General features: G+C 46.0%; 1 pseudogene; it reads left to right on the top strand.

Moving 5' to 3' along the window:
• The first annotated feature begins 984 nt into the window (after window positions 1–984).
• The window catches only part of LOC116686153 (cytidine monophosphate-N-acetylneuraminic acid hydroxylase-like), a 13,302-nt pseudogene continuing 4,305 nt past the window's right edge, over window positions 985–9,981 (top strand).

Below are 9,981 nucleotides of genomic sequence, written 5' to 3'. Positions count from 1 at the left end.
GATCATCCTAATGACCTTGAGCCACTGACGCCAAATCATCTGCTTACATTGAAAACACAACCTAGTTTTCCACCTGGTGTGTTTGTTAAGGATGATGTCTACGTCCGTCGGCGCTGGAGACAAATACAACATATGGCGGATCTGTTCTGGCGAAGGTGGACCCACGAATACTTACCGCTTCTCCAAGATGTCCCTTGTCGCTCAGCTAAGAAAGAAAAGTTCGCCCACACGTCCACAGTCTTAGGACACGTCAGATCCCTTCTGCAGTGAGTGCAGGCTCTTTGGTGGAGCTCATGCTTTGAATAAAGTTCCATCGGACAAATAATGGACTCCTGATGAGTGACATGAAGACACGAATCAGAGGAACCAAAACATTGAAATTGTGAAGAAAAAAAATAAACCACATGAAGTGTCAAATCCATTATGTCTACGAAATGACTTTAGAGGTAGTATGATTCAAGTTCAAGTACCCCTACCTTACCTGGTTCTTACATCATGGCGTTGGAGATCCGTTGTCTTGTTGAAGGGGGCTTTTGGAGCTTTCAACGGCACCGATGCTTGTTCGCAGTCCTAAGTGGCCGTTGTAGTCTGCTCCGGTCCTTTTTGGGGGCAGATCCAGACCAGACAGTGAGGACGTGCAGAGGACAGACTGTAGAAGTGGATCAGCGGATCCTAGGTAGGTTGAGGTCCTGACGCTCCCAGGAACTACATCCTCTGGTGGCCTTTTTGATGGTGGTGGCAGCGTTGGGTCCCACTTCAGGTCCTGGGATATAGTGGATCCCAGAAACTGAAGGATTCCACAGCAGACACAGGGCTGGTTATTATGGTGATGGGGAAGAGTGGGGGGGGGAGGCCTCCTGAAGTCCACGATCATCTCCACAGCTTTGAGCGTGTAAGCTCAAGGTGTTAGCCACAAGCAAGAAACTAAAATTCAAATCGTCTTTAACTGATTTTTATTTGGTGTATTCTAATATTTAGTGTAAAATGACTTCTCAAAGAGCGGTGGTGGTGCTTTCCCTGGATCTGGAGCAGTCGGCTCACTTAAGATGGCGTCATTTCCAGAAAAACCCAGAAGACGGAAAATGTTACATCATATCAAGACCAGCACAGGCCTTAAAGCCTGCAAGAACCAATGCAAAAACCAGGGGGGCTTGTTTCACAGGGACATTGAAGACCTGAATGCAGGTAGATCAGTCTGGCAGAAGCACGTAGCAGAGATGATTGTACCTTTCCCTCTGACTGACGGCCTGATCTGCTCCACAGGACTGTTAAATGCACCACAACACGTGGAAGTTAACGTGTCGACAATGAAATACGTGAATCCACCTGACAGCTTCTTGCAGGACGAGCTGGTGAGTTTCCGGAATTTCCCCTTTGCTAAGGGTGTACGATGTCGTATCATCATGATAATTACCTTACAATACATATCTTTTTTATAACACAGGTGACAGCGAGACGGAGAGGGGGAGGACAGGAAGTGCAGCTGAATGAATGCATGTTTTAAATAGCGTTTGATGATTGTGTGGCGCACCGCCACACATTTCTATGTGTGGGAAACACTGAGCTGGACTGACCTCTGCAAATCCCGCCAAGCATGTATGTCATGTCACTTCAGAAGTAGAGATTTTGGATGATGGGGGGCTTCAGCTGATCGAGTTTGAGCCCCGTCGACCCCTGGCTGGAGACCCTCGAGAGCCTCTGCGAGCTCCAGACGGAGAAGTCAAAGTATGTATCTGCCGTGTCCTGCAGGAACTACCACTATACTAAGCCTATGTCAGATCTGTCCATTGCGCACAACCGAATTGTGACTTCCCACCCAGGTGACGTACTTGACCCACGCCTGCATGAGCCTGCAGGCGGCCAAGGCACTTCCTGTTTGACACCCTGGCTGAAGGGTCCTGCGTTTCGCCAGAGGCTGGTGGCTTCTCCACGAGCCTCCGGCAGACTCCCTGGACCGACTGTGCGCAGCAGATCTCATCTACATCGCCACATGCACGCGAACCACCCAGGTGAGCTCGGCACTGTTGTTACACTGAAATCAGCTTTAATATATTTTTGTTTAATCGACCTACCTGTGTCTTTCCTGTTACCCCACACTGAAGTCCTGTCCGAGAGGAGCCGGATGTCCCCATTTGTGGGTGACAGTCGAACCTGTTCTTTTGGTGGGTAAAGTCCTGTCACTTTAAAACTGATCTCTCAATGGGTTTGAAGTTCATTGTGCATTATGCCCCTCTCTCTCTCTGTGTTTTGATGCAACAGGTATTGGAGCCAAGTCAAGTCAAGCTGACCAACATCAACGTGGTTCCGTTTGGAGTCTGGCAAATGTAACCCCATCAAAGGGCAATGACTTTAAAATGTGGATCTTAAATATGAACTTTCATGATAAATAGAAATGAGAAAACCTTTTAACGGTCATACCCTTGGTCTCCGCCGATTGACGAAACCTAGATTATGATGCTATGGACGGTGTGCATCCGGAAATGGACACCTGCATCATTGTGAATATAAGGGTGCGTGCTGTCGTGATTGGTTATGCAGGACAGGATTGGACCAATGAGGAAACAGCACGATGAATTCATTTTCTAAAAGCTAACAGTGAACAAGAACCAACGGCAGACCGACAGACAGACAGGCTGACCGGTAACATAGACTGGTAACAGACAGGGCGGTAACAGCAGACAGACAGACAGGTGAAAGACAGACAGGTGAAGGCAGATGGACAGGTATCAGGTCCTCCTGACACTCAGTTGCAGACTTAAATCCATTCTGTCCGATGGCCTTGTACAATGTCTTTGGATTGCGGTCACATGATCCTGAACACTGTGGACTGCACCAGGCCAAACGGGGGCCGGCTCCACAGAATGTGGACTTGATGATGAGTGACTTCGGGCTGGGGTGCATCTGTTCCCCCTGACGTTCAGCGGGGGCAAATACACTGGGTGAGGCTGCCCCATTCTTGGTAGTAATTAAGATTATTTTGGGGGCTTTTGGCCTTTAATGGACAGTAAAGGGCCACAGATGGATTCAAACCCTGGACCACTGTGGTAAGGACTCAGCCTTGGTATAAGGGGGCACACCAGCACTAATATTAAATGTGATAGTTTATGTATCATTTACCATTGCTTTTGATTTCTTAAATGTAGTCATGCTACTTCTGAATGCATCCTAGTGTATACGTTGCTTAACATAATGGTTACTCCAAAATGTTCTCAAATGAAACAATGTCCTGTTTTTAAGTGCTGCTGTGGTTAGTTTAAATGATGAATCTGAGTTTCATACCCCCGCTGCTGCCAGGCTGTCAGTGTAACGGTGCGTGTCCGTGACCAGATTCCTGGAAGGCGAGTTCATCAAGAACGAAAGGAAGAAGCTGCTGAATTACAAAGCTCTGCTGGTCAGGTCCCAGCCCGGCCATCTGCCCATTGCTCGGCTACTTGTGGAGGCTCATCCATCAGACAGTTACGTGGCCGCGGGGGGGCGCAGTGTTCGCAGCACCCCCTAAGGGAAAGGAGGTCTCATTCAGGAAAGTGATGTCCTTCTGGGTTCTCAACTGTTCTAGCGCTTCTCTTCTACCACTTCGTGATTTGTCTACGTTGCTGAAGATGATTTATCTTAAATCCGTTGTGACGCTATTTGGTTAAAGCCCAGTTGTCAACCCTGTGATATCGCCACGGTATCGTCATCGAGTTTATAGGATGGACGGGAAACAAGGGACATTCTCAGGTGTACAGACTGGAGCTGAGGGGAAACATGCACTGAAGTATCTGTGTGTGTGTGTTGTGTTGTGTGTGTGGTGTAGATACATTAGGGATAAAATATTAAGAACAGGGCGGAGGACTCAATGCGCTCATCATAAGCTCGCCCAGACGTCAAGACGTGGACGCCAAACCAGGAAGTTTCTGGACCTCGGCCTCGCTCTGAGAGACCCCACCAACAGGTTGGCACATCTAAGCTCAAAAAGTGCTCTAATGCTTTAATTGTTGTCATGCAAAAATAACAGGCAAGTCACAGCCTAGCTCAGGAACTGTGTGTCTGTGTTTTTCTATATTGACTTAGTCACTACATTGTAAGAATGATAATTATCATTAAACATCCCTGTCAGCCAGGGCAGGGTTCAAACAGGCCGTTAACGCTTTAGGGCAGGGATCGTCTCTCCTCCCAGTTTTGTACCCTAGTGGGCTCGCCCATAGACAGTTAAAGAAAGGACCAACAGGTCCTGTTGCTCTGACCGAGACCAGTGAAGTCTCTTAGAGTCTTTCCCGGTGAGTCAGTTTCTCTCCACTGACCACCGACAAGCAAAGCCAACAGGCTCCACCCCGACAACCCAGACGGCTGCACCGGTTGAATGACTTCACGAGGGGCTGTCTGCTCCCCGATTTCAAAAAAGACCGTACCACATGCTCGTTTGGAAAACACACTGATTTCGTGAAAATAGTTCGCCGAAATGGCTTCTGACAACTTTTAGCGAGAATAATGTGCAGCTGCTGAATACGGTCTCTTTAAACGATTCTGTGAGTTTGGAGAGGTGCTAGTCGAGCTGGGACGCTCTCTCTTGCATAAAGTAATCTGAATTCAACTTTATGTAAATGAGGACGGGCGACTCATCTCCGAAGTCGGCGCCACGCTACCAGCATTGCACGCTGTCCATATGACCCTTAGCATGTCACGTCACGCTCTACTCCACGCAAATCACGAACGCCATGTCGGACGGCGGAAGAGCTATGCTGTAGATAAACGCGTACACATGTTGGTTGCATGGTTCTCAGAGCAGGGAAAGGTTTACACTGGCTCAGGGAATAATGGAGGATCGGTGGATGGAGGAACGGATGATGGATGATTTTGTCTAAACAAATACTATATAAAGAAAATGTCATATCTTAATAACCTTAAACAATCAAGCAAACAAATTAGGTTGTGTACAGGTTACTTACATCAGTAATGCTCCACAGTCTAAATTCAAATAGGATTTCACCCTTAATCTAACTAAATCAAACAATATGTGTTATTTTCAGGCCAAACATTCAACTTGAGCAGTATAAGTGTTGCACAATGAAGAAGTCATTGGACTGACATCATTCCTTTTCTCTGTTCAACAGAACAGGGTCACAGCCTGAAGGGTGGAGTTGTAGAAGCTTGGAAAGGGCCTGGTTGGGAAACTTGACATTTACACGTTTTTTTCTTTCTGTTTGTCCCGGTCATGTGAAAAAGAGAACAGAGAAGAAGAGTAGTTTTGATTCAACAACAGAGGCATAATGACTTTATATTTCCTCATGACACCATACTCTACATTGCAAATATTTGTTTGCTTCTATATATCACATGGGGACCTGTAAATTAGTTTGCATGTGAATATTTCTAACTACACCAGTGAGGCCATCACCAATCCTCCAGCTGGTGCAAAAATCACAGGACAGTTGGGATTTCGACGTGTATGTGGATGAACTTAACAGCGCCATCAGCAGTGAGATATTTAAACATGAAGCTGGATCCGGTTTTTACACCTGGGCAGGCTTTCAGAACTACAACCTTGTTGTGCTGTAAATATGCTGGACGCACGAGATCCTCGCCGCTCTTTTAAAACACCTGTCGCAGACTGGGGCTGGGCTCTTCCTTTTCATAATGCTGCTGAGCTTTGTAACATCTCATGTGGTGTGGAATGTTGGCTTCTACGGTAACTGGTCCTGGTCAGCCGGAACTAGTCCTCATTCGCTAGATCAGATCGCTAGATCACTTAGATTCCACTCAATTCATTGTTCTGTTCATTTCACTGAAATCCTAAATTTGCTGGGGTATATTAGTTCTGCAAATGTGTGGGGACAGTTCTAACAGAGTCCTAGCAGGACCATGGAGGGACACGTGGGTTGGATCCTGCAACGTGGAGACATTCATTTTCATGCCTTCAACCTTTGAGTGGTCTTCCCTCTCTGCCTGCTGCTTTCAAAAATCTGTGGGGGTGACTTAATTTAACCCGAAGACTGCTCCTATTGGCTGAGCCTGAATTCTTTCCTCTGTCGCTCTTCAAAGTGGATGTCTGTTTGATGAAATGCACATGTCCTAATACGGCGTGTATGTTCCAGGTGACGAGACAGATGATGAATTTAACCCCTAACCGATGGCTATGACTACTTGGTGGACTTCTTGGATCTGTCGTTCCACCAAAGAGGCCTGACCGAGAGCACTCCTACGTAGAGGTGAGCTTTAGTACTCTTGACTCTTCTGACATGAAAAAACCACCACAACAATGATGATGAGTAGAGTAACAAAAGTCTCATATCATCAGATTCTCCATGGTTTAAAAGATGATTAAGAGTCAGAGAAAAGCTCTTGCTTTGCGTAGCAGTGATCTGATGTTTTCTTGGTTCCCTCCTTAAAGGTTAAAAACAGGATTGGGGTGATGAGATACATGGTGCTGCACGGCGTCTCTGGGACGATCTGTACATCGGCTTCCAAACCGCATAAGCCAGACCGGATATTACCACCACAAGTACACGCACCTTGCTTCTAATACCCAAAATCACGATTCATTCATCATTATTTTGGTGCAGGGTTGGGTTGTGATGAAATGTAGAAATGAGTATCTGTGTTCAGCATTTTAGTATTTTCAACCCAATGTTTACCGGTGCTTTGCTCCATTGTAACGTTCTGAATGTGAACCGGTCCGGTCTGTGTCTAGGTTCTGGAACCACTTCCAGACAGAGTTACCAGTTGACAGGCCGGACTGGGACCAGTTCCTGCGCTGGAGACCTCCATGGACGAGCCTACACAAACAAGGACAAAGAATTGGAACAACATGTCTGTTAACAACATTGACATTGGGTGTCCTGTGGCTGCTGTAGTTGTTAGTTGCCGGGATCTTTGAACCATTTCCCCGGGCAGTTACTGTATTTTACCTGTTTATGTTTGGTTTGTGACCCTGTAGGCTGTTGTGTTGGTTTGGATTATGGAGTGGTTGGGTTAGAACAATGCCCAGGGGGGCGGCAGCTTTGACGTCTTTTCATGCTATTTGTATTAAGGCTGAACTCCCATTCCTCCTTACCCCTTACCCCTAACCCTTGGCCCTTGGAACCAAGTGGTGAGGTCTAAGTGTGAAACCCCCCCTGAAATGGACACCAACTGGGACTGACGTTCTTATCTGAGTAGTACTTAGGTCTGGTTGCAGTACATATGTGTATACACACTCATGGTGTGTTGTATACATGTTTCAGTTATCACCGTTTTGAATTCAGTGATGTTCAAGAATTATAAAAATAGATAAACCAACTGTAAACTTAAGACCAAAAACAAACAAATTAACTACAGCTGTTCTGATAATCCAGCCAGTCTGAAGCCTGTTGGCCAGTAAACCCCCCCCCCCCCTCCACAATTCTGTGATCCCGTATAATAACCACAACAATATACAAGTGCATGAACAGGAATTGATTACAATGATTACATAACACAGTACCAATGCAATAAGGAATGGGTACAACATGAACACATGATTTAAGAACTGTGCCTTGTGTCCTAAAAGCACGATATGAATAAAAATGCATGTTTATTTAGCCTACTTTGCCTTAAAAGTGAGCAATGGGATTAATGTCTTTGAGAATGTGTTTGAACAAATCTCTAAAACCGTGTCTATTAAGTATTTTCTACAACAGATGGCAAATGTGTTTAGAAATTACAAGATACTGCTCACATTTTTGTCTTCAATTCAAACCTTTATTTAACCAGGATAAAAAAAACTCCTTTTAACAAGAGTGTCTGGCAAGTGGCAGCGCACGTTTCAGATAGACAGAACACTTACGTGTAAATACATAAACACACTTTCACTCATATTCAAACAACAATGTCATCATAAAAAGCCAGGGTCCTAAATCAATTTAAAACCAGTGACAGACAGACTGCCCTTCTGCAGGTCCTTTGACAAGCCCTTAAAAGACTAAATGAGACCAACTCCTTCAACTGGACTTCATTCGGAAGCTGATTCCATGCAGATGGGGCTGCAAAATTAAAATACTAAAATTAAAAGCCTTTTGCCAATGTCGTGCGGGCTTTAGGGACTGTCAATAAACCAGATCCTGTGAGCGCAGGGGATGTGTCCCTGCAGACCTCGGAGGATATAAGTGTTCATAAGAGGAGGAAGACGTCCTAATACTGCCTTATAAAAATAAAATGTCAGTGCATCCAACGCCGAATCGAGAGTGAAAACCACCCGACAAATGACCGGGAGAGAAACAGTATCGTTCTTGATGGGAAAGTCCAGAGTCGCTCCACTCAAACAGATCACAATCCCGAGAAGGGAGTTGACAGCAGCTACTGTGGCAGTCAAGATTGATCGGATGTTGAAAGAAGAACTTGAAGTTCCCCTGATGGAGTCTGTTTTCTGGGCAGATAGTACAACAGCGCTAAAGTATATTGAAAACGATGCACTTCGTTTCAAGACGTTTGTAGCAAACCGTGTCTCCTTAATTAGAGAAGCTACTACATCTTCTCAGTGGGTATGTCAACACACCTCACAAAACCCAGCAGTCAACTTCAAGAAGTTTGAAGATCCAGAGCTTCATGGAAAGTAAGAGCTGGTTTCAGGGGCCTAGTTTCCTCGCGAAAAGAAATGATGGCCGGAACAACCTAACAGTGTACTTACCTGATTGAAGATGATGTTGGTGAAGACATCTGCAGCGTGTCATGCACAACCTCAAACAAGTGCACAGATCCATTGACACTCGTTGAGTATTACTCCAGCTGGCATAAGCTAAAAAGGCCACAGCCTGGATTTGCACTTGAGAGGATGTTGCGGTATCTGAGTGAGAAGAGAAAAGGAGTTTGAGCAGAACATACAGCGAATGTGAATGATCCAATGCAGATCCATAGTTGAACACCAAATGGTATGTCAAGAAAAAACCTGCAAAAATAATACTTACCGTGGAAGATCTATCCAGAGCTGAAATGGAACTGGTCAATCCAGTCAGAAAAAGCTTACGCGGAAAGATCGAGCTTTGTGCAGCCGGAGGCTCCTGTGAAAAAGAACAGTTCTATCTCCAAACTGGATCCATTCTTGCAAGATGAGGTGTTAGAGTAGGAGACGCTGAACAGATCGGCGATGCCTGAGGAGGCCAAGCATCCTGCCATCTGCATACACAGCACAGAACAGCCCGCCTCCTCCCCACCACATCCTCAAGATTGTGGACATGGAGGTGGAACCACGTCTTAGCCATGTTGCGACACGGTACTGGATACCAGAGCCAATACTGCCGCAAGAAAAGGTGATTTCAGAATGCAACCTCGCAGAAGACTGCATGCAAAGGCAGGAGAGCAGAAAATGGCAGATCTGCCACAAGACCGTTTAGTCCCGACAACCCCCTTTACCAATACGGGTGTGGATATTTTTGGACCTTTTGAGGTCAGAAGAGGACGTGCAAAGGTCAAGCGTTAGGAGTGCTCTTCACGTGTTTAACCGTCAGGGCAGTGCATACAGAAGTAGCCCATTCTCTTGACTTGATTCATGTATTAATGCCATACGGCTTTTCAAGCCAGAAGAGGTCAAGTGTCAATCATTCGATCCGACAATGTTTGTGCAGTGGATTTTCAACCCGCCTGCAGCTCCCACCACGGCGGCATCTGGGAGCGTCAAATCCGCACACTGAGAAAAGTGCTGAGCTCCGTTTGAAGCAACAGCTCTTAGATATGAAGGACTTCACACGCTCCTATGCAAAGTGGAGAGCATCATAAATGGGAGACCCTAACCATGACAACAGATCATCCTAATGACCTTGAGCCACTGACGCCAAATCATCTGCTTACATTGAAAACACAACCTAGTTTTCCACCTGGTGTGTTTGTTAGGATGATGTCTACGTCCGTCGGCGCTGGAAACAAATACAACATATGGCGGATCTGTTCTGCGAAGGTGGACCCACGAATACTTACCGCTTCTCCAAGAAAGGCCAAAAATGGCTCGACCTACGAAGAAGTTTCAAGTTGTGAGATGTCTTCCTCAAGTCC

The sequence above is a fragment of the Etheostoma spectabile genome, unplaced genomic scaffold, assembly GCF_008692095.1.
Source record: "Etheostoma spectabile isolate EspeVRDwgs_2016 unplaced genomic scaffold, UIUC_Espe_1.0 scaffold317, whole genome shotgun sequence".
Lineage (NCBI taxonomy): Eukaryota > Metazoa > Chordata > Actinopteri > Perciformes > Percidae > Etheostoma > Etheostoma spectabile.
Note: the sequence above shows the minus strand (reverse complement) of the source record. Positions and strands in the feature narration are given on the sequence as shown.